Consider the following 26144-nt stretch of genomic DNA (forward strand, 5'->3'; position numbering starts at 1 on the left):
AGGCGGTACAGGAACCACTACTCCTTCCGCTTTTAGGGAGTCCACCGCCTGCAGCAGGGCATCTGCTCGGTCTGGATGTGGGGGGGTTCTGAAGAACCGAGCTGGAGGACGAGACCTGAACTCGATTCTGTACCCGCGAGACAAAATGTTTGTCACCCACCGGTCTTTGACCTGTGACATCCAAATGTCGGAAAAGCGGGAGAGCCTGCCCCCGACCGGAGATGCGGAGGGGGGGGGCTGGAAGTCATGAGGTAGCCGCTTTGGAAGCGGTTCCTCCATTTGCTTTCTTGGGGCGTGCGTGAGCCCGCCAGGAATCTGAGACTCTTTGCGTCCTCTGCGTCCCTTTGGACGAGGAGAATTGTGTCTTGCCCGAACCTCGAAAGGACTGAAACCTCTGCTGCCATTTTTTCTGCTGAGGTTTGCTTGATCTGGGCTGGGGTAAGGAAGAGTCTTTACCCTTGGACTGTTTAATGATGTCAGCCAATGGCTCGCCAAACAGTCTATCTCTAGATAAAGGCAAGCTGGTTAAACATTTTTTGGAACCAGCATCCGCTTTCCAGTCCTTTAACCACAAGGCTCTGCGCAAAACTACCGAATTGGCGGACGCCATTGAGGTGCGGCTGGTAGATTCTAGGACCGCATTGATAGCGTAAGACGCAAACGCAGACATCTGCGAGGTAAGGGACGCCACTTGCGGCACCGCTGGATGTATGATAGCATCCACTTTTGCTAAACCAGCTGAAATAGCTTGGAGCGCCCATACGGCTGCGAATGCTGGAGCAAACGACGCGCCGATAGCTTCATAGACAGATTTTAACCAAAGGTCCATCTGTCTGTCATTGGCATCCTTAAGTGAAGCGCCATCCTCCACTGCAACTATGGATCTAGCTGCAAGTTTGGAAATCGGGGGGTCTACTTTTGGACACTGGGTCCAGCGCTTGACCACATCAGGGGGGAAAGGAAAACGTGTATCCTTAGAACGTTTAGAGAAACGCCTTTCTGGATGAGCGTCGTGTTTCTGGATTGACTCTCTGAAGTCAGAGTGATCCAAGAAAGCACTCAATGTACGCTTGGGATAGAGGAAACGAAACTTCTCCTGCTCTGCAGCTGCCTCCTCTGCAGAAGGAGCTGGGGGAGAAATATCCAACAGTCTATTGATGGCTGAGATAAGCTCGTTTACCATGGCGTCCCCATCCGGGGTATCCAGATTGAGAGGGGTTCCAGGATAAGACTCCTGATCACTCTCTTCAGACGCATCACAGGGCGACTGATTGCGCTGAGACCCTGAGCAGTGTGATGACGTTGAGGGTCTTTCCCAGCGAGCTCGCTTAGGGTGGCTGGGGCTATCATCTGAGTCATAATACTCAGCCTGGGAAGCCGGGGACCCCCTTGCAGTCTGGATTAATTCCAACTGAGGGGGATTAGAGGACAGAGACCTCGCCGTGTCCATAGACTGAGCCCCAGGCATGGATTGCAAAGTTTCAAGGATTTTTGCCATAGTCACAGACATTCCATCAGCAAAAACTGCAAAGTCTGTCCCTGACACCGGGGCAGGACTTACAAGCGTCTCAGCCTGGGTCACTACCCCTCCGGACTCCGGCTGGCGAAGCAGCACCGGATCTGAGCATTGCACACAATGGGGGTCTTTGGAACCTGCTGGTAGAGCAGCCCCACATGCAGTACACGCAGTGCACACAGCCCTAGCCTTGGCAGCCTTGCGTTTTTGGATGACATGTTGCTGCCTCCTCAGAGCGATCTGGGGTATCCAGCCAGGAAGCGACCTCACAGTGCAAGAAATAAATATATCTATATATCTGGTAGACAGTACACCAATACACAGTGAGGCACTAGAGGGGCCAGCACTGAAATGCCTCTTACCGCCCGCTTAAGAGCGGGTGTGTGGTCGCCAAAAGCCCCCTAGTCCAGGTCTCCCAGAGCCTTGCGTCCTTCCTCCAGCCAGACTGCATGTAATGGCTGCCGGCGTCCTGGGAGAGGAGGGGGGGCGGGCCCTGGGCGTTCCTGGCTAAGAGCGGGAAGCCTGCTTCCCTCTGTGCCTAGTGAGAGGGCTGGAGCATGTAAATCAGGCTCCAGCCCTCGTCGCTGCTGCGAAACAGCGTCTCTCCCCTACCCTGATTGACAGGGTGGGGGCGGGAACGAAGCGGAGCTAGGCCGCAAAAAAGCCGGGGACTAAAGTTATAAACGCCGCCGCCGTAAAAGCGCGGTCGGCGTGTCCCCGGCGCACCACAAGTCACAGCAGCGCCGCCCGATCCAGTGGGGGTCGGCGCTGCGTTCCCACAACACAAAGTCCCCCAGTAAACTGTAGGAACACTAACTCCAACGTTACGGTCCCCGGCGCACTACAACACCCAGCCAGCCCGGAGTGTGTCTGTGCCTGCCGGGGACACAGAGTACCTGTATGATGCAGGGCCATGTCCCTGATTGTACTCCTGCTCCGTATCCATCAGGTGCTATGGGTCTGTGGATGGAGCCCGGCGTCAGAGCTTAGAGGCCGGCAGGATCCCACTTCCACAGAGCCCTACAAGGGGATGTGGAAGGAAAACAGCATGTGGGGCTCCAGCCCCTGTACCAGCAATAGGTACCTCAACCTTACAACACCATCCACGGGTGAGAAGGGAGCATGCTGGGGGCCCTATATGGGCCCTCTTTTCTTCCATCCGAAATAGTCAGCAGCTACTGCTGACTAAAATCTGTGGAGCCATGCGTGGATGTCTGACCTCCTTCGCACAAAGCTTGAAAACTGGAGAACCCGTGATACCACGGGGGGGTATAGCCAGAAGGGGAGGGGCCTTGCACTTTTTAGTGTAGTGCTTTGTGTGGCCTCCGGAGGGCAGTAGCTATACCCCAATCGTCTGGGTCTCCCAATAGAGCGCTGAAGAAATTGGTTTATCCCAGATAGCATTTGCATTAGTTTGTCTCTAGACATCAGATGACACTGAAGAAGATCAGAAAAGGCCACTCTACCAGAAGCTGCTTTACTATCGGTCAGTAGGAAAAGAGGTGCTGTGGCTTAGTTGGTTAAAGCGCCTGTCTAGTAAACAGGACATCCTGAGTTCGAATCTCAGCAGTGCCTTCTTTTCATAGTCTCGGTATAGAAGTTTCGATTTTTAAAGGGCACCTTTCATAGTGAGAGACTAATGTCAAATTTGTCTTTCTCACATCTCTGAGATAGTTGAATGAAGGAATTATAAATATGTGCTGTCTAAGTGCTCAGAAGGAAGAAGATGTCATGCGATGTAGGATGGCATCAAGCATGCCAAATAAAAACAGTGGTTTTCTTTTGCCAGATTGAAATGCTTCCATCTCTCCCTGCTAGAAAAGTGTGATAGCTGTCTTCTTGAACAGTGAAAGGGTAAGAAAACAACAAGAACAAAGATGGAAGTCAAAACCATGCATAAACAGCTCAATCCATAGAATGTATTGATAATGCATCACCTGAACTTCACAGCCAACTTCTCTGCCCAAAAACGTAGAAACCAGACCATAAGATCTGAAGAGCATTTTGATGAGTCTTTGCTTTTTCACTGAAGGTTTTAAGTTGGCCTCTAACGGAGTGGGCCTTATCTCTTCTCCTTCTTTGTCTGGTGTCTGGAGTTGGACTAATGCAAACCTTACCAGCCATAAACCAATGCTCAATCTGGCAAAGGAAAACCCACCGTTTTCATTTGGCATGCCTGATGCCATCCTACATCGGATGACGTCTTCTCTTTTTTATGCACTTAGACAGCACAGATTTATGATTCCTTCATTGCACTATCTCAGAGATTTGAGAAGGTCAAATATCCACCGCCTGGGTTGAAAATGGAACTAAGCCTTTCAACACGGAAGAAGGAGATTAAACCGACGAGGATGGGATTCGAACCCATGCATGCAGAGCACAATGGATTAGCAGTCCATCGCCTTAACCACTCGGCCACCTCGTCTACATGAGAAACCTGAAATCAGGTGTTCTGATCTGATGAGGATTTTGACTAGTCTGTGCAATTGAGCTAAAGATTGTGTATCGGCCTCTGGCAAAATGGACCTTATCACATCTCCTACACTGGATAATGTCAAGAGTTAGACTAGCTCAAACCATATCAGAAATGAGCTAATGCTCAGGGTTTTAATAACAGTATTTTTACTAAAGATTGAATGTCGTGTCTGTATTGAAGCCCTGAAAATTGGTTTATCCCAGATAGCATTTGCATTAGTTTGTCTCTAGACATCAGATGACACTGAAGAAGATCAGAAAAGGCCACTCTACCAGAAGCTGCTTTACTATCGGTCAGTAGGAAAAGAGGTGCTGTGGCTTAATTGGTTAAAGCGCCTGTCTAGTAAACAGGAGATCCTGAGTTCGAATCTCAGCAGTGCCTTCTTTTCATAGTCTCGGTATAGAAGTTTCGATTTTTAAAGGGCACCTTTCATAGTGAGAGACTAATGTCAAATTTGTCTTTCTCACATCTCTGAGATAGTTGAATGAAGGAATTATAAATATGTGCTGTCTAAGTGCTCAGAAGGAAGAAGATGTCATGCGATGTAGGATGGCATCAAGCATGCCAAATAAAAACAGTGGTTTTCTTTTGCCAGATTGAAATGCTTCCATCTCTCCCTGCTAGAAAAGTGTGATAGCTGTCTTCTTGAACAGTGAAAGGGTAAGAAAACAACAAGAACAAAGATGGAAGTCAAAACCATGCATAAACAGCTCAATCCATAGAATGTATTGATAATGCATCACCTGAACTTCACAGCCAACTTCTCTGCCCAAAAACGTAGAAACCAGACCATAAGATCTGAAGAGCATTTTGATGAGTCTTTGCTTTTTCACTGAAGGTTTTAAGTTGGCCTCTAACGGAGTGGGCCTTATCTCTTCTCCTTCATTGTCTGGTGTCTGGAGTTGGACTAATGCAAACCTTACCAGCCATAAACCAATGCTCAATCTGGCAAAGGAAAACCCACCGTTTTCATTTGGCATGCCTGATGCCATCCTACATCGGATGACGTCTTCTCTTTTTTATGCACTTAGACAGCACAGATTTATGATTCCTTCATTGCACTATCTCAGAGATTTGAGAAGGTCAAATATCCACCGCCTGGGTTGAAAATGGAACTAAGCCTTTCAACACGGAAGAAGGAGATTAAACCGACGAGGATGGGATTCGAACCCATGCATGCAGAGCACAATGGATTAGCAGTCCATCGCCTTAACCACTCGGCCACCTCGTCTACATGAGAAACCTGAAATCAGGTGATATGATCTGATGAGGATTTTGACTAGTCTGTGCAATTGAGCTAAAGATTGTGTATCGGCCTCTGGCAAAATGGAGCTTATCACATCTCCTACACTGGATAATGAAAAGAGTTAGACTAGCTCAAACCATATCAGAAATGAGCTAATGCTCAGGGTTTTAATAACAGTATTTTTACTGAAGATTGAATGTCGTGTCTGTATTGAAGCCCTGAAAATTGGTTTATCCCAGATAGCATTTGCATTAGTTTGTCTCTAGACATCAGATGACACTGAAGAAGATCAGAAAAGGCCACTCTACCAGAAGCTGCTTTACTATCGGTCAGTAGGAAAAGAGGTGCTGTGGCTTAGTTGGTTAAAGCGCCTGTCTAGTAAACAGGAGATCCTGAGTTCGAATCTCAGCAGTGCCTTCTTTTCATAGTCTCGGTATAGAAGTTTCGATTTTTAAAGGGCACCTTTCATAGTGAGAGACTAATGTCAAATTTGTCTTTCTCACATCTCTGAGATAGTTGAACGAAGGAATTATAAATATGTGCTGTCTAAGTGCTCAGAAGGAAGAAGATGTCATGCGATGTAGGATGGCACCAAGCATGCCAAATAAAAACAGTGGTTTTCTTTTGCCAGATTGAAATGCTTCCATCTCTCCCTGCTAGAAAAGTGTGATAGCTGTCTTCTTGAACAGTGAAAGGGTAAGAGAGCAACAAGAACAAAGATGGAAGTCAAAACCATGCATAAACAGCTCAATCCATAGAATGTATTGTTAATGCATCACCTGAACTTCACAGCCAACTTCTCTGCCCAAAAACGTAGAAACCAGACCATAAGATCTGAAGAGCATTTTGATGAGTCTTTGCTTTTTCACTGAAGGTTTTAAGTTGGCCTCTAACGGAGTGGGCCTTATCTCTTCTCCTTCATTGTCTGGTGTCTGGAGTTGGACTAATGCAAACCTTACCAGCCATAAACCAATGCTCAATCTGGCAAAGGAAAACCCACCGTTTTCATTTGGCATGCCTGATGCCATCCTACATCGGATGACGTCTTCTCTTTTTTATGCACTTAGACAGCACAGATTTATGATTCCTTCATTGCACTATCTCAGAGATTTGAGAAGGTCAAATATCCACCGCCTGGGTTGAAAATGGAACTAAGCCTTTCAACACGGAAGAAGGAGATTAAACCGACGAGGATGGGATTCGAACCCATGCATGCAGAGCACAATGGATTAGCAGTCCATCGCCTTAACCACTCGGCCACCTCGTCTACATGAGAAACCTGAAATCAGGTGATATGATCTGATGAGGATTTTGACTAGTCTGTGCAATTGAGCTAAAGATTGTGTATCGGCCTCTGGCAAAATGGAGCTTATCACATCTCCTACACTGGATAATGAAAAGAGTTAGACTAGCTCAAACCATATCAGAAATGAGCTAATGCTCAGGGTTTTAATAACAATATTTTTACTGAAGATTGAATGTCGTGTCTGTATTGAAGCCCTGAAAATTGGTTTATCCCAGATAGCATTTGCATTAGTTTGTCTCTAGACATCAGATGACACTGAAGAAGATCAGAAAAGGCCACTCTACCAGAAGCTGCTTTACTATCGGTCAGTAGGAAAAGAGGTGCTGTGGCTTAGTTGGTTAAAGCGCCTGTCTAGTAAACAGGAGATCCTGAGTTCGAATCTCAGCAGTGCCTTCTTTTCATAGTCTCGGTATAGAAGTTTCGATTTTTAAAGGGCACCTTTCATAGTGAGAGACTAATGTCAAATTTGTCTTTCTCACATCTCTGAGATAGTTGAACGAAGGAATTATAAATATGTGCTGTCTAAGTGCTCAGAAGGAAGAAGATGTCATGCGATGTAGGATGGCACCAAGCATGCCAAATAAAAACAGTGGTTTTCTTTTGCCAGATTGAAATGCTTCCATCTCTCCCTGCTAGAAAAGTGTGATAGCTGTCTTCTTGAACAGTGAAAGGGTAAGAGAGCAACAAGAACAAAGATGGAAGTCAAAACCATGCATAAACAGCTCAATCCATAGAATGTATTGTTAATGCATCACCTGAACTTCACAGCCAACTTCTCTGCCCAAAAACGTAGAAACCAGACCATAAGATCTGAAGAGCATTTTGATGAGTCTTTGCTTTTTCACTGAAGGTTTTAAGTTGGCCTCTAACGGAGTGGGCCTTATCTCTTCTCCTTCATTGTCTGGTGTCTGGAGTTGGACTAATGCAAACCTTACCAGCCATAAACCAATGCTCAATCTGGCAAAGGAAAACCCACCGTTTTCATTTGGCATGCCTGATGCCATCCTACATCGGATGACGTCTTCTCTTTTTTATGCACTTAGACAGCACAGATTTATGATTCCTTCATTGCACTATCTCAGAGATTTGAGAAGGTCAAATATCCACCGCCTGGGTTGAAAATGGAACTAAGCCTTTCAACACGGAAGAAGGAGATTAAACCGACGAGGATGGGATTCGAACCCATGCATGCAGAGCACAATGGATTAGCAGTCCATCGCCTTAACCACTCGGCCACCTCGTCTACATGAGAAACCTGAAATCAGGTGATATGATCTGATGAGGATTTTGACTAGTCTGTGCAATTGAGCTAAAGATTGTGTATCGGCCTCTGGCAAAATGGACCTTCTGATCTTCTTCTGGATAATGTCAAGAGTTAGACTAGCTCAAACCATATCAGAAATGAGCTAATGCTCAGGGTTTTAATAACAGTATTTTTACTAAAGATTGAATGTCGTGTCTGTATTGAAGCCCTGAAAATTGGTTTATCCCAGATAGCATTTGCATTAGTTTGTCTCTAGACATCAGATGACACTGAAGAAGATCAGAAAAGGCCACTCTACCAGAAGCTGCTTTACTATCGGTCAGTAGGAAAAGAGGTGCTGTGGCTTAGTTGGTTAAAGCGCCTGTCTAGTAAACAGGAGATCCTGAGTTCGAATCTCAGCAGTGCCTTCTTTTCATAGTCTCGGTATAGAAGTTTCGATTTTTAAAGGGCACCTTTCATAGTGAGAGACTAATGTCAAATTTGTCTTTCTCACATCTCTGAGATAGTTGAATGAAGGAATTATAAATATGTGCTGTCTAAGTGCTCAGAAGGAAGAAGATGTCATGCGATGTAGGATGGCATCAAGCATGCCAAATAAAAACAGTGGTTTTCTTTTGCCAGATTGAAATGCTTCCATCTCTCCCTGCTAGAAAAGTGTGATAGCTGTCTTCTTGAACAGTGAAAGGGTAAGAGAGCAACAAGAACAAAGATGGAAGTCAAAACCATGCATAAACAGCTCAATCCATAGAATGTATTGTTAATGCATCACCTGAACTTCACAGCCAACTTCTCTGCCCAAAAACGTAGAAACCAGACCATAAGATCTGAAGAGCATTTTGATGAGTCTTTGCTTTTTCACTGAAGGTTTTAAGTTGGCCTCTAACGGAGTGGGCCTTATCTCTTCTCCTTCATTGTCTGGTGTCTGGAGTTGGACTAATGCAAACCTTACCAGCCATAAACCAATGCTCAATCTGGCAAAGGAAAACCCACCGTTTTCATTTGGCATGCCTGATGCCATCCTACATCGGATGACGTCTTCTCTTTTTTATGCACTTAGACAGCACAGATTTATGATTCCTTCATTGCACTATCTCAGAGATTTGAGAAGGTCAAATATCCACCGCCTGGGTTGAAAATGGAACTAAGCCTTTCAACACGGAAGAAGGAGATTAAACCGACGAGGATGGGATTCGAACCCATGCATGCAGAGCACAATGGATTAGCAGTCCATCGCCTTAACCACTCGGCCACCTCGTCTACATGAGAAACCTGAAATCAGGTGATATGATCTGATGAGGATTTTGACTAGTCTGTGCAATTGAGCTAAAGATTGTGTATCGGCCTCTGGCAAAATGGAGCTTATCACATCTCCTACACTGGATAATGAAAAGAGTTAGACTAGCTCAAACCATATCAGAAATGAGCTAATGCTCAGGGTTTTAATAACAGTATTTTTACTGAAGATTGAATGTCGTGTCTGTATTGAAGCCCTGAAAATTGGTTTATCCCAGATAGCATTTGCATTAGTTTGTCTCTAGACATCAGATGACACTGAAGAAGATCAGAAAAGGCCACTCTACCAGAAGCTGCTTTACTATCGGTCAGTAGGAAAAGAGGTGCTGTGGCTTAGTTGGTTAAAGCGCCTGTCTAGTAAACAGGAGATCCTGAGTTCGAATCTCAGCAGTGCCTTCTTTTCATAGTCTCGGTATAGAAGTTTCGATTTTTAAAGGGCACCTTTCATAGTGAGAGACTAATGTCAAATTTGTCTTTCTCACATCTCTGAGATAGTTGAACGAAGGAATTATAAATATGTGCTGTCTAAGTGCTCAGAAGGAAGAAGATGTCATGCGATGTAGGATGGCACCAAGCATGCCAAATAAAAACAGTGGTTTTCTTTTGCCAGATTGAAATGCTTCCATCTCTCCCTGCTAGAAAAGTGTGATAGCTGTCTTCTTGAACAGTGAAAGGGTAAGAGAGCAACAAGAACAAAGATGGAAGTCAAAACCATGCATAAACAGCTCAATCCATAGAATGTATTGTTAATGCATCACCTGAACTTCACAGCCAACTTCTCTGCCCAAAAACGTAGAAACCAGACCATAAGATCTGAAGAGCATTTTGATGAGTCTTTGCTTTTTCACTGAAGGTTTTAAGTTGGCCTCTAACGGAGTGGGCCTTATCTCTTCTCCTTCATTGTCTGGTGTCTGGAGTTGGACTAATGCAAACCTTACCAGCCATAAACCAATGCTCAATCTGGCAAAGGAAAACCCACCGTTTTCATTTGGCATGCCTGATGCCATCCTACATCGGATGACGTCTTCTCTTTTTTATGCACTTAGACAGCACAGATTTATGATTCCTTCATTGCACTATCTCAGAGATTTGAGAAGGTCAAATATCCACCGCCTGGGTTGAAAATGGAACTAAGCCTTTCAACACGGAAGAAGGAGATTAAACCGACGAGGATGGGATTCGAACCCATGCATGCAGAGCACAATGGATTAGCAGTCCATCGCCTTAACCACTCGGCCACCTCGTCTACATGAGAAACCTGAAATCAGGTGATATGATCTGATGAGGATTTTGACTAGTCTGTGCAATTGAGCTAAAGATTGTGTATCGGCCTCTGGCAAAATGGACCTTCTGATCTTCTTCTGGATAATGTCAAGAGTTAGACTAGCTCAAACCATATCAGAAATGAGCTAATGCTCAGGGTTTTAATAACAGTATTTTTACTAAAGATTGAATGTCGTGTCTGTATTGAAGCCCTGAAAATTGGTTTATCCCAGATAGCATTTGCATTAGTTTGTCTCTAGACATCAGATGACACTGAAGAAGATCAGAAAAGGCCACTCTACCAGAAGCTGCTTTACTATCGGTCAGTAGGAAAAGAGGTGCTGTGGCTTAGTTGGTTAAAGCGCCTGTCTAGTAAACAGGAGATCCTGAGTTCGAATCTCAGCAGTGCCTTCTTTTCATAGTCTCGGTATAGAAGTTTCGATTTTTAAAGGGCACCTTTCATAGTGAGAGACTAATGTCAAATTTGTCTTTCTCACATCTCTGAGATAGTTGAATGAAGGAATTATAAATATGTGCTGTCTAAGTGCTCAGAAGGAAGAAGATGTCATGCGATGTAGGATGGCATCAAGCATGCCAAATAAAAACAGTGGTTTTCTTTTGCCAGATTGAAATGCTTCCATCTCTCCCTGCTAGAAAAGTGTGATAGCTGTCTTCTTGAACAGTGAAAGGGTAAGAGAGCAACAAGAACAAAGATGGAAGTCAAAACCATGCATAAACAGCTCAATCCATAGAATGTATTGTTAATGCATCACCTGAACTTCACAGCCAACTTCTCTGCCCAAAAACGTAGAAACCAGACCATAAGATCTGAAGAGCATTTTGATGAGTCTTTGCTTTTTCACTGAAGGTTTTAAGTTGGCCTCTAACGGAGTGGGCCTTATCTCTTCTCCTTCATTGTCTGGTGTCTGGAGTTGGACTAATGCAAACCTTACCAGCCATAAACCAATGCTCAATCTGGCAAAGGAAAACCCACCGTTTTCATTTGGCATGCCTGATGCCATCCTACATCGGATGACGTCTTCTCTTTTTTATGCACTTAGACAGCACAGATTTATGATTCCTTCATTGCACTATCTCAGAGATTTGAGAAGGTCAAATATCCACCGCCTGGGTTGAAAATGGAACTAAGCCTTTCAACACGGAAGAAGGAGATTAAACCGACGAGGATGGGATTCGAACCCATGCATGCAGAGCACAATGGATTAGCAGTCCATCGCCTTAACCACTCGGCCACCTCGTCTACATGAGAAACCTGAAATCAGGTGATATGATCTGATGAGGATTTTGACTAGTCTGTGCAATTGAGCTAAAGATTGTGTATCGGCCTCTGGCAAAATGGACCTTCTGATCTTCTTCTGGATAATGTCAAGAGTTAGACTAGCTCAAACCATATCAGAAATGAGCTAATGCTCAGGGTTTTAATAACAGTATTTTTACTAAAGATTGAATGTCGTGTCTGTATTGAAGCCCTGAAAATTGGTTTATCCCAGATAGCATTTGCATTAGTTTGTCTCTAGACATCAGATGACACTGAAGAAGATCAGAAAAGGCCACTCTACCAGAAGCTGCTTTACTATCGGTCAGTAGGAAAAGAGGTGCTGTGGCTTAGTTGGTTAAAGCGCCTGTCTAGTAAACAGGAGATCCTGAGTTCGAATCTCAGCAGTGCCTTCTTTTCATAGTCTCGGTATAGAAGTTTCGATTTTTAAAGGGCACCTTTCATAGTGAGAGACTAATGTCAAATTTGTCTTTCTCACATCTCTGAGATAGTTGAATGAAGGAATTATAAATATGTGCTGTCTAAGTGCTCAGAAGGAAGAAGATGTCATGCGATGTAGGATGGCATCAAGCATGCCAAATAAAAACAGTGGTTTTCTTTTGCCAGATTGAAATGCTTCCATCTCTCCCTGCTAGAAAAGTGTGATAGCTGTCTTCTTGAACAGTGAAAGGGTAAGAGAGCAACAAGAACAAAGATGGAAGTCAAAACCATGCATAAACAGCTCAATCCATAGAATGTATTGTTAATGCATCACCTGAACTTCACAGCCAACTTCTCTGCCCAAAAACGTAGAAACCAGACCATAAGATCTGAAGAGCATTTTGATGAGTCTTTGCTTTTTCACTGAAGGTTTTAAGTTGGCCTCTAACGGAGTGGGCCTTATCTCTTCTCCTTCATTGTCTGGTGTCTGGAGTTGGACTAATGCAAACCTTACCAGCCATAAACCAATGCTCAATCTGGCAAAGGAAAACCCACCGTTTTCATTTGGCATGCCTGATGCCATCCTACATCGGATGACGTCTTCTCTTTTTTATGCACTTAGACAGCACAGATTTATGATTCCTTCATTGCACTATCTCAGAGATTTGAGAAGGTCAAATATCCACCGCCTGGGTTGAAAATGGAACTAAGCCTTTCAACACAGAAGAAGGAGATTAAACCGACGAGGATGGGATTCGAACCCATGCATGCAGAGCACAATGGATTAGCAGTCCATCGCCTTAACCACTCGGCCACCTCGTCTACATGAGAAACCTGAAATCAGGTGATATGATCTGATGAGGATTTTGACTAGTCTGTGCAATTGAGCTAAAGATTGTGTATCGGCCTCTGGCAAAATGGACCTTCTGATCTTCTTCTGGATAATGTCAAGAGTTAGACTAGCTCAAACCATATCAGAAATGAGCTAATGCTCAGGGTTTTAATAACAGTATTTTTACTAAAGATTGAATGTCGTGTCTGTATTGAAGCCCTGAAAATTGGTTTATCCCAGATAGCATTTGCATTAGTTTGTCTCTAGACATCAGATGACACTGAAGAAGATCAGAAAAGGCCACTCTACCAGAAGCTGCTTTACTATCGGTCAGTAGGAAAAGAGGTGCTGTGGCTTAGTTGGTTAAAGCGCCTGTCTAGTAAACAGGAGATCCTGAGTTCGAATCTCAGCAGTGCCTTCTTTTCATAGTCTCGGTATAGAAGTTTCGATTTTTAAAGGGCACCTTTCATAGTGAGAGACTAATGTCAAATTTGTCTTTCTCACATCTCTGAGATAGTTGAATGAAGGAATTATAAATATGTGCTGTCTAAGTGCTCAGAAGGAAGAAGATGTCATGCGATGTAGGATGGCATCAAGCATGCCAAATAAAAACAGTGGTTTTCTTTTGCCAGATTGAAATGCTTCCATCTCTCCCTGCTAGAAAAGTGTGATAGCTGTCTTCTTGAACAGTGAAAGGGTAAGAGAGCAACAAGAACAAAGATGGAAGTCAAAACCATGCATAAACAGCTCAATCCATAGAATGTATTGTTAATGCATCACCTGAACTTCACAGCCAACTTCTCTGCCCAAAAACGTAGAAACCAGACCATAAGATCTGAAGAGCATTTTGATGAGTCTTTGCTTTTTCACTGAAGGTTTTAAGTTGGCCTCTAACGGAGTGGGCCTTATCTCTTCTCCTTCATTGTCTGGTGTCTGGAGTTGGACTAATGCAAACCTTACCAGCCATAAACCAATGCTCAATCTGGCAAAGGAAAACCCACCGTTTTCATTTGGCATGCCTGATGCCATCCTACATCGGATGACGTCTTCTCTTTTTTATGCACTTAGACAGCACAGATTTATGATTCCTTCATTGCACTATCTCAGAGATTTGAGAAGGTCAAATATCCACCGCCTGGGTTGAAAATGGAACTAAGCCTTTCAACACGGAAGAAGGAGATTAAACCGACGAGGATGGGATTCGAACCCATGCATGCAGAGCACAATGGATTAGCAGTCCATCGCCTTAACCACTCGGCCACCTCGTCTACATGAGAAACCTGAAATCAGGTGATATGATCTGATGAGGATTTTGACTAGTCTGTGCAATTGAGCTAAAGATTGTGTATCGGCCTCTGGCAAAATGGACCTTCTGATCTTCTTCTGGATAATGTCAAGAGTTAGACTAGCTCAAACCATATCAGAAATGAGCTAATGCTCAGGGTTTTAATAACAGTATTTTTACTAAAGATTGAATGTCGTGTCTGTATTGAAGCCCTGAAAATTGGTTTATCCCAGATAGCATTTGCATTAGTTTGTCTCTAGACATCAGATGACACTGAAGAAGATCAGAAAAGGCCACTCTACCAGAAGCTGCTTTACTATCGGTCAGTAGGAAAAGAGGTGCTGTGGCTTAGTTGGTTAAAGCGCCTGTCTAGTAAACAGGAGATCCTGAGTTCGAATCTCAGCAGTGCCTTCTTTTCATAGTCTCGGTATAGAAGTTTCGATTTTTAAAGGGCACCTTTCATAGTGAGAGACTAATGTCAAATTTGTCTTTCTCACATCTCTGAGATAGTTGAATGAAGGAATTATAAATATGTGCTGTCTAAGTGCTCAGAAGGAAGAAGATGTCATGCGATGTAGGATGGCATCAAGCATGCCAAATAAAAACAGTGGTTTTCTTTTGCCAGATTGAAATGCTTCCATCTCTCCCTGCTAGAAAAGTGTGATAGCTGTCTTCTTGAACAGTGAAAGGGTAAGAGAGCAACAAGAACAAAGATGGAAGTCAAAACCATGCATAAACAGCTCAATCCATAGAATGTATTGTTAATGCATCACCTGAACTTCACAGCCAACTTCTCTGCCCAAAAACGTAGAAACCAGACCATAAGATCTGAAGAGCATTTTGATGAGTCTTTGCTTTTTCACTGAAGGTTTTAAGTTGGCCTCTAACGGAGTGGGCCTTATCTCTTCTCCTTCATTGTCTGGTGTCTGGAGTTGGACTAATGCAAACCTTACCAGCCATAAACCAATGCTCAATCTGGCAAAGGAAAACCCACCGTTTTCATTTGGCATGCCTGATGCCATCCTACATCGGATGACGTCTTCTCTTTTTTATGCACTTAGACAGCACAGATTTATGATTCCTTCATTGCACTATCTCAGAGATTTGAGAAGGTCAAATATCCACCGCCTGGGTTGAAAATGGAACTAAGCCTTTCAACACAGAAGAAGGAGATTAAACCGACGAGGATGGGATTCGAACCCATGCATGCAGAGCACAATGGATTAGCAGTCCATCGCCTTAACCACTCGGCCACCTCGTCTACATGAGAAACCTGAAATCAGGTGATATGATCTGATGAGGATTTTGACTAGTCTGTGCAATTGAGCTAAAGATTGTGTATCGGCCTCTGGCAAAATGGACCTTCTGATCTTCTTCTGGATAATGTCAAGAGTTAGACTAGCTCAAACCATATCAGAAATGAGCTAATGCTCAGGGTTTTAATAACAGTATTTTTACTAAAGATTGAATGTCGTGTCTGTATTGAAGCCCTGAAAATTGGTTTATCCCAGATAGCATTTGCATTAGTTTGTCTCTAGACATCAGATGACACTGAAGAAGATCAGAAAAGGCCACTCTACCAGAAGCTGCTTTACTATCGGTCAGTAGGAAAAGAGGTGCTGTGGCTTAGTTGGTTAAAGCGCCTGTCTAGTAAACAGGAGATCCTGAGTTCGAATCTCAGCAGTGCCTTCTTTTCATAGTCTCGGTATAGAAGTTTCGATTTTTAAAGGGCACCTTTCATAGTGAGAGACTAATGTCAAATTTGTCTTTCTCACATCTCTGAGATAGTTGAATGAAGGAATTATAAATATGTGCTGTCTAAGTGCTCAGAAGGAAGAAGATGTCATGCGATGTAGGATGGCATCAAGCATGCCAAATAAAAACAGTGGTTTTCTTTTGCCAGATTGAAATGCTTCCATCTCTCCCTGCTAGAAAAGTGTGATAGCTGTCTTCTTGAACAGTGAAAGGGTAAGAGAGCAACAAGAACAAAGATGGAAGTCAAAACCATGCATAAACAGCTCAATCCATAGAATGTATTGTTAATGCATCACCTGAACTTCACAGCCAACTTCTCTGCCCAAAAACGTAGAAACCAGACCATAAGATCTGAAGAGCATTTTGATGAGTCTTTGCTTTTTCACTGAAGGTTTTAAGTTGGCCTCTAACGGAGTGGGCCTTATCTCTTCTCCTTCATTGTCTGGTGTCTGGAGTTGGACTAATGCAAACCTTACCAGCCATAAACCAATGCTCAATCTGGCAAAGGAAAACCCACCGTTTTCATTTGGCATGCCTGATGCCATCCTACATCGGATGACGTCTTCTCTTTTTTATGCACTTAGACAGCACAGATTTATGATTCCTTCATTGCACTATCTCAGAGATTTGAGAAGGTCAAATATCCACCGCCTGGGTTGAAAATGGAACTAAGCCTTTCAACACGGAAGAAGGAGATTAAACCGACGAGGATGGGATTCGAACCCATGCATGCAGAGCACAATGGATTAGCAGTCCATCGCCTTAACCACTCGGCCACCTCGTCTACATGAGAAACCTGAAATCAGGTGATATGATCTGATGAGGATTTTGACTAGTCTGTGCAATTGAGCTAAAGATTGTGTATCGGCCTCTGGCAAAATGGACCTTCTGATCTTCTTCTGGATAATGTCAAGAGTTAGACTAGCTCAAACCATATCAGAAATGAGCTAATGCTCAGGGTTTTAATAACAGTATTTTTACTAAAGATTGAATGTCGTGTCTGTATTGAAGCCCTGAAAATTGGTTTATCCCAGATAGCATTTGCATTAGTTTGTCTCTAGACATCAGATGACACTGAAGAAGATCAGAAAAGGCCACTCTACCAGAAGCTGCTTTACTATCGGTCAGTAGGAAAAGAGGTGCTGTGGCTTAGTTGGTTAAAGCGCCTGTCTAGTAAACAGGAGATCCTGAGTTCGAATCTCAGCAGTGCCTTCTTTTCATAGTCTCGGTATAGAAGTTTCGATTTTTAAAGGGCACCTTTCATAGTGAGAGACTAATGTCAAATTTGTCTTTCTCACATCTCTGAGATAGTTGAATGAAGGAATTATAAATATGTGCTGTCTAAGTGCTCAGAAGGAAGAAGATGTCATGCGATGTAGGATGGCATCAAGCATGCCAAATAAAAACAGTGGTTTTCTTTTGCCAGATTGAAATGCTTCCATCTCTCCCTGCTAGAAAAGTGTGATAGCTGTCTTCTTGAACAGTGAAAGGGTAAGAGAGCAACAAGAACAAAGATGGAAGTCAAAACCATGCATAAACAGCTCAATCCATAGAATGTATTGTTAATGCATCACCTGAACTTCACAGCCAACTTCTCTGCCCAAAAACGTAGAAACCAGACCATAAGATCTGAAGAGCATTTTGATGAGTCTTTGCTTTTTCACTGAAGGTTTTAAGTTGGCCTCTAACGGAGTGGGCCTTATCTCTTCTCCTTCATTGTCTGGTGTCTGGAGTTGGACTAATGCAAACCTTACCAGCCATAAACCAATGCTCAATCTGGCAAAATAAAACCCACCGTTTTCATTTGGCATGCCTTCCTACATCGGATGACGTCTTCTCTTTTTTATGCACTTAGACAGCACAGATTTATGATTCCTTCATTGCACTATCTCAGAGATTTGAGAAGGTCAAATATCCACCGCCTGGGTTAAAAATGGAACTAAGCCTTTCAACACGGAAGAAGGAGATTAAACCGACGAGGATGGGATTCGAACCCATGCATGCAGAGCACAATGGATTAGCAGTCCATCGCCTTAACCACTCGGCCACCTCGTCTACATGAGAAACCTGAAATCAGGTGATATGATCTGATGAGGATATTGACTAGTCTGTGCAATTGAGCTAAAGATTGTGTATCGGCCTCTGGCAAAATGGAGCTTATCACATCTCCTACACTGGATAATGAAAAGAGTTAGACTAGCTCAAACCATATCAGAAATGAGCTAATGCTCAGGGTTTTAATAACAGTATTTTTACTGAAGATTGAATGTCGTGTCTGTATTGAAGCCCTGAAAATTGGTTTATCCCAGATAGCATTTGCATTAGTTTGTCTCTAGACATCAGATGACACTGAAGAAGATCAGAAAAGGCCACTCTACCAGAAGCTGCTTTACTATCAGTCAGTAGGAAAAGAGGTGCTGTGGCTTAGTTGGTTAAAGCGCCTGTCTAGTAAACAGGAGATCCTGAGTTCGAATCTCAGCAGTGCCTTCTTTTCATAGTCTCGGTATAGAAGTTTCGATTTTTAAAGGGCACCTTTCATAGTGAGAGACTAATGTCAAATTTGTCTTTCTCACATCTCTGAGATAGTTGAATGAAGGAATTATAAATATGTGCTGTCTAAGTGCTCAGAAGGAAGAAGATGTCATGCGATGTAGGATGGCATCAAGCATGCCAAATAAAAACAGTGGTTTTCTTTTGCCAGATTGAAATGCTTCCATCTCTCCCTGCTAGAAAAGTGTGATAGCAGTCTTCTTGAACAGTGAAAGGGCAAGAAAACAACAAGAACAAAGATGGAAGTCAAAACCATGCATAAACAGCTCAATCCATAGAATGTATTGTTAATGCATCACCTGAACTTCACAGCCAACTTCTCTGCCCAAAAACGTAGAAACCAGACCATAAGATCTGAAGAGCATTTTGATGAGTCTTTGCTTTTTCACTGAAGGTTTTAAGTTGGCCTCTAACGGAGTGGGCCTTATCTCTTCTCCTTCATTGTCTGGTGTCTGGAGTTGGACTAATGCAAACCTTACCAGCCATAAACCAATGCTCAATCTGGCAAAATAAAACCCACCGTTTTCATTTGGCATGCCTTATGCCATCCTACATCGGATGACGTCTTCTCTTTTTTATGCACTTAGACAGCACAGATTTATGATTCCTTCATTGCACTATCTCAGAGATTTGAGAAGGTCAAATATCCACCGCCTGGGTTGAAAATGGAACTAAGCCTTTCAACACGGAAGAAGGAGATTAAACCGACGAGGATGGGATTCGAACCCATGCATGCAGAGCACAATGGATTAGCAGTCCATCGCCTTAACCACTCGGCCACCTCGTCTACATGAGAAACCTGAAATCAGGTGATATGATCTGATGAGGATTTTGACTAGTCTGTGCAATTGAGCTAAAGATTGTGTATCGGCCTCTGGCAAAATGGACCTTCTGATCTTCTTCTGGATAATGTCAAGAGTTAGACTAGCTCAAACCATATCAGAAATGAGCTAATGCTCAGGGTTTTAATAACAGTATTTTTACTAAAGATTGAATGTCGTGTCTGTATTGAAGCCCTGAAAATTGGTTTATCCCAGATAGCATTTGCATTAGTTTGTCTCTAGACATCAGATGACACTGAAGAAGATCAGAAAAGGCCACTTTACCAGAAGCTGCTTTACTATCGGTCAGTAGGAAAAGAGGTGCTGTGGCTTAGTTGGTTAAAGCGCCTGTCTAGTAAACAGGAGATCCTGAGTTCGAATCTCAGCAGTGCCTTCTTTTCATAGTCTCGGTATAGAAGTTTCGATTTTTAAAGGGCACCTTTCATAGTGAGAGACTAATGTCAAATTTGTCTTTCTCACATCTCTGAGATAGTTGAATGAAGGAATTATAAATATGTGCTGTCTAAGTGCTCAGAAGGAAGAAGATGTCATGCGATGTAGGATGGCATCAAGCATGCCAAATAAAAACAGTGGTTTTCTTTTGCCAGATTGAAATGCTTCCATCTCTCCCTGCTAGAAAAGTGTGATAGCAGTCTTCTTGAACAGTGAAAGGGCAAGAAAACAACAAGAACAAAGATGGAAGTCAAAACCATGCATAAACAGCTCAATCCATAGAATGTATTGTTAATGCATCACCTGAACTTCACAGCCAACTTCTCTGCCCAAAAACATAGAAACCAGACCATAAGATCTGAAGAGCATTTTGATGAGTCTTTGCTTTTTCACTGAAGGTTTTAAGTTGGCCTCTAACGGAGTGGGCCTTATCTCTTCTCCTTCATTGTCTGGTGTCTGGAGTTGGACTAATGCAAACCTTACCAGCCATAAACCAATGCTCAATCTGGCAAAATAAAACCCACCGTTTTCATTTGGCATGCCTTCCTACATCGGATGACGTCTTCTCTTTTTTATGCACTTAGACAGCACAGATTTATGATTCCTTCATTGCACTATCTCAGAGATTTGAGAAGGTCAAATATCCACCGCCTGGGTTAAAAATGGAACTAAGCCTTTCAACACGGAAGAAGGAGATTAAACCGACGAGGATGGGATTCGAACCCATGCATGCAGAGCACAATGGATTAGCAGTCCATCGCCTTAACCACTCGGCCACCTCGTCTACATGAGAAACCTGAAATCAGGTGATATGATCTGATGAGGATATTGACTAGTCTGTGCAATTGAGCTAAAGATTGTGTATCGGCCTCTGGCAAAATGGAGCTTATCACATCTCCTACACTGGATAATGAAAAGAGTTAGACTAGCTCAAACCATATCAGAAATGAGCTAATGCTCAGGGTTTTAATAACAGTATTTTTACTGAAGATTGAATGTCGTGTCTGTATTGAAGCCCTGAAAATTGGTTTATCCCAGATAGCATTTGCATTAGTTTGTCTCTAGACATCAGATGACACTGAAGAAGATCAGAAAAGGCCACTCTACCAGAAGCTGCTTTACTATCAGTCAGTAGGAAAAGAGGTGCTGTGGCTTAGTTGGTTAAAGCGCCTGTCTAGTAAACAGGAGATCCTGAGTTCGAATCTCAGCAGTGCCTTCTTTTCATAGTCTCGGTATAGAAGTTTCGATTTTTAAAGGGCACCTTTCATAGTGAGAGACTAATGTCAAATTTGTCTTTCTCACATCTCTGAGATAGTTGAATGAAGGAATTATAAATATGTGCTGTCTAAGTGCTCAGAAGGAAGAAGATGTCATGCGATGTAGGATGGCATCAAGCATGCCAAATAAAAACAGTGGTTTTCTTTTGCCAGATTGAAATGCTTCCATCTCTCCCTGCTAGAAAAGTGTGATAGCAGTCTTCTTGAACAGTGAAAGGGCAAGAAAACAACAAGAACAAAGATGGAAGTCAAAACCATGCATAAACAGCTCAATCCATAGAATGTATTGTTAATGCATCACCTGAACTTCACAGCCAACTTCTCTGCCCAAAAACGTAGAAACCAGACCATAAGATCTGAAGAGCATTTTGATGAGTCTTTGCTTTTTCACTGAAGGTTTTAAGTTGGCCTCTAACGGAGTGGGCCTTATCTCTTCTCCTTCATTGTCTGGTGTCTGGAGTTGGACTAATGCAAACCTTACCAGCCATAAACCAATGCTCAATCTGGCAAAATAAAACCCACCGTTTTCATTTGGCATGCCTTATGCCATCCTACATCGGATGACGTCTTCTCTTTTTTATGCACTTAGACAGCACAGATTTATGATTCCTTCATTGCACTATCTCAGAGATTTGAGAAGGTCAAATATCCACCGCCTGGGTTGAAAATGGAACTAAGCCTTTCAACACGGAAGAAGGAGATTAAACCGACGAGGATGGGATTCGAACCCATGCATGCAGAGCACAATGGATTAGCAGCCCATCGCCTTAACCACTCGGCCACCTCGTCTACATGAGAAACCTGAAATCAGGTGATATGATCTGATGAGGATATTGACTAGTCTGTGCAATTGAGCTAAAGATTGTGTATCGGCCTCTGGCAAAATGGAGCTTATCACATCTCCTACACTGGATAATGAAAAGAGTTAGACTAGCTCAAACCATATCAGAAATGAGCTAATGCTCAGGGTTTTAATAACAGTATTTTTACTGAAGATTGAATGTCGTGTCTGTATTGAAGCCCTGAAAATTGGTTTATCCCAGATAGCATTTGCATTAGTTTGTCTCTAGACATCAGATGACACTGAAGAAGATCAGAAAAGGCCACTCTACCAGAAGCTGCTTTACTATCGGTCAGTAGGAAAAGAGGTGCTGTGGCTTAGTTGGTTAAAGCGCCTGTCTAGTAAACAGGAGATCCTGAGTTCGAATCTCAGCAGTGCCTTCTTTTCATAGTCTCGGTATAGAAGTTTCGATTTTTAAAGGGCACCTTTCATAGTGAGAGACTAATGTCAAATTTGTCTTTCTCACATCTCTGAGATAGTTGAATGAAGGAATTATAAATATGTGCTGTCTAAGTGCTCAGAAGGAAGAAGATGTCATGCGATGTAGGATGGCACCAAGCATGCCAAATAAAAACAGTGGTTTTCTTTTGCCAGATTGAAATGCTTCCATGCGCATCTCTCCCTGCTAGAAAAGTTTGATAGCAGTCTTCTTGAACAGTGAAAGGGCAAGAAAACAACAAGAACAAAGATGGAAGTCAAAACCATGCATAAACAGCTCAATCCATAGACTGTATTGTTAATGCATCACCTGAACTTCACAGCCAACTTCTCTGCCCAAAAACGTAGAAACCAGACCATAAGATCTGAAGAGCATTTTGATGAGTCTTTGCTTTTTCACTGAAGGTTTTAAGTTGGCCTCTAACGGAGTGGGCCTTATCTCTTCTCCTTCATTGTCTGGTGTCTGGAGTTGGACTAATGCAAACCTTACCAGCCATAAACCAATGCTCAATCTGGCAAAATAAAACCCACCGTTTTCATTTGGCATGCCTTATGCCATCCTACATCGGATGACGTCTTCTCTTTTTTATGCACTTAGACAGCACAGATTTATGATTCCTTCATTGCACTATCTCAGAGATTTGAGAAGGTCAAATATCCACCGCCTGGGTTGAAAATGGAACTAAGCCTTTCAACACGGAAGAAAGAGATTAAACCGACGAGGATGGGATTCGAACCCATGCATGCAGAGCACAATGGATTAGCAGTCCATCGCCTTAACCACTCGGCCACCTCGTCTACATGAGAAACCTGAAATCAGGTGATATGATCTGATGAGGATATTGACTAGTCTGTGCAATTGAGCTAAAGATTGTGTATCGGCCTCTGGCAAAATGGAGCTTATCACATCTCCTACACTGGATAATGAAAAGAGTTAGACTAGCTCAAACCATATCAGAAATGAGCTAATGCTCAGGGTTTTAATAACAGTATTTTTACTGAAGATTGAATGTCGTGTCTGTATTGAAGCCCTGAAAATTGGTTTATCCCAGATAGCATTTGCATTAGTTTGTCTCTAGACATCAGATGACACTGAAGAAGATCAGAAAAGGCCACTCTACCAGAAGCTGCTTTACTATCGGTCAGTAGGAAAAGAGGTGCTGTGGCTTAGTTGGTTAAAGCGCCTGTCTAGTAAACAGGAGATCCTGAGTTCGAATCTCAGCAGTGCCTTCTTTTCATAGTCTCGGTATAGAAGTTTCGATTTTTAAAGGGCACCTTTCATAGTGAGAGACTAATGTCAAATTTGTCTTTCTCACATCTCTGAGATAGTTGAACGAAGGAATTATAAATATGTGCTGTCTAAGTGCTCAGAAGGAAGAAGATGTCATGCGATGTAGGATGGCACCAAGCATGCCAAATAAAAACAGTGGTTTTCTTTTGCCAGATTGAAATGCTTCCATGCGCATCTCTCCCTGCTAGAAAAGTTTGATAGCAGTCTTCTTGAACAGTGAAAGGGCAAGAAAACAACAAGAACAAAGATGGAAGTCAAAACCATGCATAAACAGCTCAATCCATAGACTGTATTGTTAATGCATCACCTGAACTTCACAGCCAACTTCTCTGCCCAAAAACGTAGAAACCAGACCATAAGATCTGAAGAGCATTTTGATGAGTCTTTGCTTTTTCACTGAAGGTTTTAAGTTGGCCTCTAACGGAGTGGGCCTTATCTCTTCTCCTTCATTGTCTGGTGTCTGGAGTTGGACTAATGCAAACCTTACCAGCCATAAACCAATGCTCAATCTGGCAAAATAAAACCCACCGTTTTCATTTGGCATGCCTTATGCCATCCTACATCGGATGACGTCTTCTCTTTTTTATGCACTTAGACAGCACAGATTTATGATTCCTTCATTGCACTATCTCAGAGATTTGAGAAGGTCAAATATCCACCGCCTGGGTTGAAAATGGAACTAAGCCTTTCAACACGGAAGAAAGAGATTAAACCGACGAGGATGGGATTCGAACCCATGCATGCAGAGCACAATGGATTAGCAGTCCATCGCCTTAACCACTCGGCCACCTCGTCTACATGAGAAACCTGAAATCAGGTGATATGATCTGATGAGGATATTGACTAGTCTGTGCAATTGAGCTAAAGATTGTGTATCGGCCTCTGGCAAAATGGAGCTTATCACATCTCCTACACTGGATAATGAAAAGAGTTAGACTAGCTCAAACCATATCAGAAATGAGCTAATGCTCAGGGTTTTAATAACAGTATTTTTACTGAAGATTGAATGTCGTGTCTGTATTGAAGCCCTGAAAATTGGTTTATCCCAGATAGCATTTGCATTAGTTTGTCTCTAGACATCAGATGACACTGAAGAAGATCAGAAAAGGCCACTCTACCAGAAGCTGCTTTACTATCGGTCAGTAGGAAAAGAGGTGCTGTGGCTTAGTTGGTTAAAGCGCCTGTCTAGTAAACAGGAGATCCTGAGTTCGAATCTCAGCAGTGCCTTCTTTTCATAGTCTCGGTATAGAAGTTTCGATTTTTAAAGGGCACCTTTCATAGTGAGAGACTAATGTCAAATTTGTCTTTCTCACATCTCTGAGATAGTTGAATGAAGGAATTATAAATATGTGCTGTCTAAGTGCTCAGAAGGAAGAAGATGTCATGCGATGTAGGATGGCACCAAGCATGCCAAATAAAAACAGTGGTTTTCTTTTGCCAGATTGAAATGCTTCCATGCGCATCTCTCCCTGCTAGAAAAGTTTGATAGCAGTCTTCTTGAACAGTGAAAGGGCAAGAAAACAACAAGAACAAAGATGGAAGTCAAAACCATGCATAAACAGCTCAATTCATAGACTGTATTGTTAATGCATCACCTGAACTTCACAGCCAACTTCTCTGCCCAAAAACGTAGAAACCAGACCATAAGATCTGAAGAGCATTTTGATGAGTCTTTGCTTTTTCACTGAAGGTTTTAAGTTGGCCTCTAACGGAGTGGGCCTTATCTCTTCTCCTTCATTGTCTGGTGTCTGGAGTTGGACTAATGCAAACCTTACCAGCCATAAACCAATGCTCAATCTGGCAAAATAAAACCCACCGTTTTCATTTGGCATGGCTTATGCCATCCTACATCGGATGACGTCTTCTCTTTTTTATGCACTTAGACAGCACAGATTTATGATTCCTTCATTGCACTATCTCAGAGATTTGAGAAGGTCAAATATCCACCGCCTGGGTTGAAAATGGAACTAAGCCTTTCAACACGGAAGAAGGAGATTAAACCGACGAGGATGGGATTCGAACCCATGCATGCAGAGCACAATGGATTAGCAGTCCATCGCCTTAACCACTCGGCCACCTCTTCTACATGAGAAACCTGAAATCAGGTGATATGATCTGATGAGGATATTGACTAGTCTGTGCAATTGAGCTAAAGATTGTGTATCGGCCTCTGGCAAAATGGAGCTTATCACATCTCCTACACTGGATAATGAAAAGAGTTAGACTAGCTCAAACCATATTAGAAATGAGCTAATGCTCAGGGTTTTAATAACAGTATTTTTACTGAAGATTGAATGTCGTGTCTGTATTGAAGCCCTGAAAATTGGTTTATCCCAGATAGCATTTGCATTAGTTTGTCTCTAGACATCAGATGACACTGAAGAAGATCAGAAAAGGCCACTCTACCAGAAGCTGCTTTACTATCGGTCAGTAGGAAAAGAGGTGCTGTGGCTTAGTTGGTTAAAGCGCCTGTCTAGTAAACAGGAGATCCTGAGTTCGAATCTCAGCAGTGCCTTCTTT

General features: G+C 42.8%; 34 non-coding genes across 34 annotated transcripts; 18 read left to right on the forward strand and 16 right to left on the reverse strand.

The window, feature by feature from the left end:
- Nucleotides 1-3859: 3859 nt before the first annotated feature.
- On the reverse strand, nucleotides 3860-3941 carry TRNAS-GCU (transfer RNA serine (anticodon GCU)). Its single transcript has one exon. It is a non-coding gene; the product is annotated as a tRNA-Ser (tRNA).
- Nucleotides 3942-4299: 358 nt separating this feature from the next.
- TRNAT-AGU (transfer RNA threonine (anticodon AGU)) lies at nucleotides 4300-4373 on the forward strand. The gene has a single exon. It is a non-coding gene; the product is annotated as a tRNA-Thr (tRNA).
- A 768-nt stretch (nucleotides 4374-5141) lies between these two features.
- Nucleotides 5142-5223, reverse strand: TRNAS-GCU (transfer RNA serine (anticodon GCU)). The gene has a single exon. It is a non-coding gene; the product is annotated as a tRNA-Ser (tRNA).
- A 358-nt stretch (nucleotides 5224-5581) lies between these two features.
- Nucleotides 5582-5655, forward strand: TRNAT-AGU (transfer RNA threonine (anticodon AGU)). The gene has a single exon. It is a non-coding gene; the product is annotated as a tRNA-Thr (tRNA).
- Nucleotides 5656-6423: 768 nt separating this feature from the next.
- On the reverse strand, nucleotides 6424-6505 carry TRNAS-GCU (transfer RNA serine (anticodon GCU)). The gene has a single exon. It is a non-coding gene; the product is annotated as a tRNA-Ser (tRNA).
- Nucleotides 6506-6863: 358 nt separating this feature from the next.
- On the forward strand, nucleotides 6864-6937 carry TRNAT-AGU (transfer RNA threonine (anticodon AGU)). The gene has a single exon. It is a non-coding gene; the product is annotated as a tRNA-Thr (tRNA).
- Nucleotides 6938-7705: 768 nt separating this feature from the next.
- On the reverse strand, nucleotides 7706-7787 carry TRNAS-GCU (transfer RNA serine (anticodon GCU)). Its single transcript has one exon. It is a non-coding gene; the product is annotated as a tRNA-Ser (tRNA).
- A 354-nt stretch (nucleotides 7788-8141) lies between these two features.
- TRNAT-AGU (transfer RNA threonine (anticodon AGU)) lies at nucleotides 8142-8215 on the forward strand. Its single transcript has one exon. It is a non-coding gene; the product is annotated as a tRNA-Thr (tRNA).
- Nucleotides 8216-8983: 768 nt separating this feature from the next.
- On the reverse strand, nucleotides 8984-9065 carry TRNAS-GCU (transfer RNA serine (anticodon GCU)). The gene has a single exon. It is a non-coding gene; the product is annotated as a tRNA-Ser (tRNA).
- Nucleotides 9066-9423: 358 nt separating this feature from the next.
- Nucleotides 9424-9497, forward strand: TRNAT-AGU (transfer RNA threonine (anticodon AGU)). Its single transcript has one exon. It is a non-coding gene; the product is annotated as a tRNA-Thr (tRNA).
- Nucleotides 9498-10265: 768 nt separating this feature from the next.
- Nucleotides 10266-10347, reverse strand: TRNAS-GCU (transfer RNA serine (anticodon GCU)). Its single transcript has one exon. It is a non-coding gene; the product is annotated as a tRNA-Ser (tRNA).
- Nucleotides 10348-10701: 354 nt separating this feature from the next.
- TRNAT-AGU (transfer RNA threonine (anticodon AGU)) lies at nucleotides 10702-10775 on the forward strand. Its single transcript has one exon. It is a non-coding gene; the product is annotated as a tRNA-Thr (tRNA).
- A 768-nt stretch (nucleotides 10776-11543) lies between these two features.
- On the reverse strand, nucleotides 11544-11625 carry TRNAS-GCU (transfer RNA serine (anticodon GCU)). Its single transcript has one exon. It is a non-coding gene; the product is annotated as a tRNA-Ser (tRNA).
- A 354-nt stretch (nucleotides 11626-11979) lies between these two features.
- Nucleotides 11980-12053, forward strand: TRNAT-AGU (transfer RNA threonine (anticodon AGU)). The gene has a single exon. It is a non-coding gene; the product is annotated as a tRNA-Thr (tRNA).
- Nucleotides 12054-12821: 768 nt separating this feature from the next.
- On the reverse strand, nucleotides 12822-12903 carry TRNAS-GCU (transfer RNA serine (anticodon GCU)). Its single transcript has one exon. It is a non-coding gene; the product is annotated as a tRNA-Ser (tRNA).
- A 354-nt stretch (nucleotides 12904-13257) lies between these two features.
- On the forward strand, nucleotides 13258-13331 carry TRNAT-AGU (transfer RNA threonine (anticodon AGU)). Its single transcript has one exon. It is a non-coding gene; the product is annotated as a tRNA-Thr (tRNA).
- Nucleotides 13332-14099: 768 nt separating this feature from the next.
- Nucleotides 14100-14181, reverse strand: TRNAS-GCU (transfer RNA serine (anticodon GCU)). Its single transcript has one exon. It is a non-coding gene; the product is annotated as a tRNA-Ser (tRNA).
- Nucleotides 14182-14535: 354 nt separating this feature from the next.
- TRNAT-AGU (transfer RNA threonine (anticodon AGU)) lies at nucleotides 14536-14609 on the forward strand. Its single transcript has one exon. It is a non-coding gene; the product is annotated as a tRNA-Thr (tRNA).
- A 768-nt stretch (nucleotides 14610-15377) lies between these two features.
- On the reverse strand, nucleotides 15378-15459 carry TRNAS-GCU (transfer RNA serine (anticodon GCU)). The gene has a single exon. It is a non-coding gene; the product is annotated as a tRNA-Ser (tRNA).
- A 354-nt stretch (nucleotides 15460-15813) lies between these two features.
- TRNAT-AGU (transfer RNA threonine (anticodon AGU)) lies at nucleotides 15814-15887 on the forward strand. Its single transcript has one exon. It is a non-coding gene; the product is annotated as a tRNA-Thr (tRNA).
- Nucleotides 15888-16655: 768 nt separating this feature from the next.
- On the reverse strand, nucleotides 16656-16737 carry TRNAS-GCU (transfer RNA serine (anticodon GCU)). Its single transcript has one exon. It is a non-coding gene; the product is annotated as a tRNA-Ser (tRNA).
- Nucleotides 16738-17091: 354 nt separating this feature from the next.
- Nucleotides 17092-17165, forward strand: TRNAT-AGU (transfer RNA threonine (anticodon AGU)). Its single transcript has one exon. It is a non-coding gene; the product is annotated as a tRNA-Thr (tRNA).
- A 761-nt stretch (nucleotides 17166-17926) lies between these two features.
- On the reverse strand, nucleotides 17927-18008 carry TRNAS-GCU (transfer RNA serine (anticodon GCU)). Its single transcript has one exon. It is a non-coding gene; the product is annotated as a tRNA-Ser (tRNA).
- A 358-nt stretch (nucleotides 18009-18366) lies between these two features.
- On the forward strand, nucleotides 18367-18440 carry TRNAT-AGU (transfer RNA threonine (anticodon AGU)). The gene has a single exon. It is a non-coding gene; the product is annotated as a tRNA-Thr (tRNA).
- A 768-nt stretch (nucleotides 18441-19208) lies between these two features.
- TRNAS-GCU (transfer RNA serine (anticodon GCU)) lies at nucleotides 19209-19290 on the reverse strand. The gene has a single exon. It is a non-coding gene; the product is annotated as a tRNA-Ser (tRNA).
- A 354-nt stretch (nucleotides 19291-19644) lies between these two features.
- Nucleotides 19645-19718, forward strand: TRNAT-AGU (transfer RNA threonine (anticodon AGU)). Its single transcript has one exon. It is a non-coding gene; the product is annotated as a tRNA-Thr (tRNA).
- Nucleotides 19719-20479: 761 nt separating this feature from the next.
- On the reverse strand, nucleotides 20480-20561 carry TRNAS-GCU (transfer RNA serine (anticodon GCU)). Its single transcript has one exon. It is a non-coding gene; the product is annotated as a tRNA-Ser (tRNA).
- A 358-nt stretch (nucleotides 20562-20919) lies between these two features.
- Nucleotides 20920-20993, forward strand: TRNAT-AGU (transfer RNA threonine (anticodon AGU)). Its single transcript has one exon. It is a non-coding gene; the product is annotated as a tRNA-Thr (tRNA).
- A 1208-nt stretch (nucleotides 20994-22201) lies between these two features.
- On the forward strand, nucleotides 22202-22275 carry TRNAT-AGU (transfer RNA threonine (anticodon AGU)). The gene has a single exon. It is a non-coding gene; the product is annotated as a tRNA-Thr (tRNA).
- A 774-nt stretch (nucleotides 22276-23049) lies between these two features.
- Nucleotides 23050-23131, reverse strand: TRNAS-GCU (transfer RNA serine (anticodon GCU)). The gene has a single exon. It is a non-coding gene; the product is annotated as a tRNA-Ser (tRNA).
- Nucleotides 23132-23489: 358 nt separating this feature from the next.
- On the forward strand, nucleotides 23490-23563 carry TRNAT-AGU (transfer RNA threonine (anticodon AGU)). Its single transcript has one exon. It is a non-coding gene; the product is annotated as a tRNA-Thr (tRNA).
- Nucleotides 23564-24337: 774 nt separating this feature from the next.
- On the reverse strand, nucleotides 24338-24419 carry TRNAS-GCU (transfer RNA serine (anticodon GCU)). Its single transcript has one exon. It is a non-coding gene; the product is annotated as a tRNA-Ser (tRNA).
- A 358-nt stretch (nucleotides 24420-24777) lies between these two features.
- Nucleotides 24778-24851, forward strand: TRNAT-AGU (transfer RNA threonine (anticodon AGU)). The gene has a single exon. It is a non-coding gene; the product is annotated as a tRNA-Thr (tRNA).
- A 1214-nt stretch (nucleotides 24852-26065) lies between these two features.
- Nucleotides 26066-26139, forward strand: TRNAT-AGU (transfer RNA threonine (anticodon AGU)). The gene has a single exon. It is a non-coding gene; the product is annotated as a tRNA-Thr (tRNA).
- The last annotated feature ends 5 nt before the right edge of the window (nucleotides 26140-26144 follow it).

The sequence above is a fragment of the Anomaloglossus baeobatrachus genome, chromosome 7, assembly GCF_048569485.1.
Source record: "Anomaloglossus baeobatrachus isolate aAnoBae1 chromosome 7, aAnoBae1.hap1, whole genome shotgun sequence".
In the NCBI taxonomy this organism is placed as follows: Eukaryota; Metazoa; Chordata; class Amphibia; order Anura; family Aromobatidae; genus Anomaloglossus; species Anomaloglossus baeobatrachus.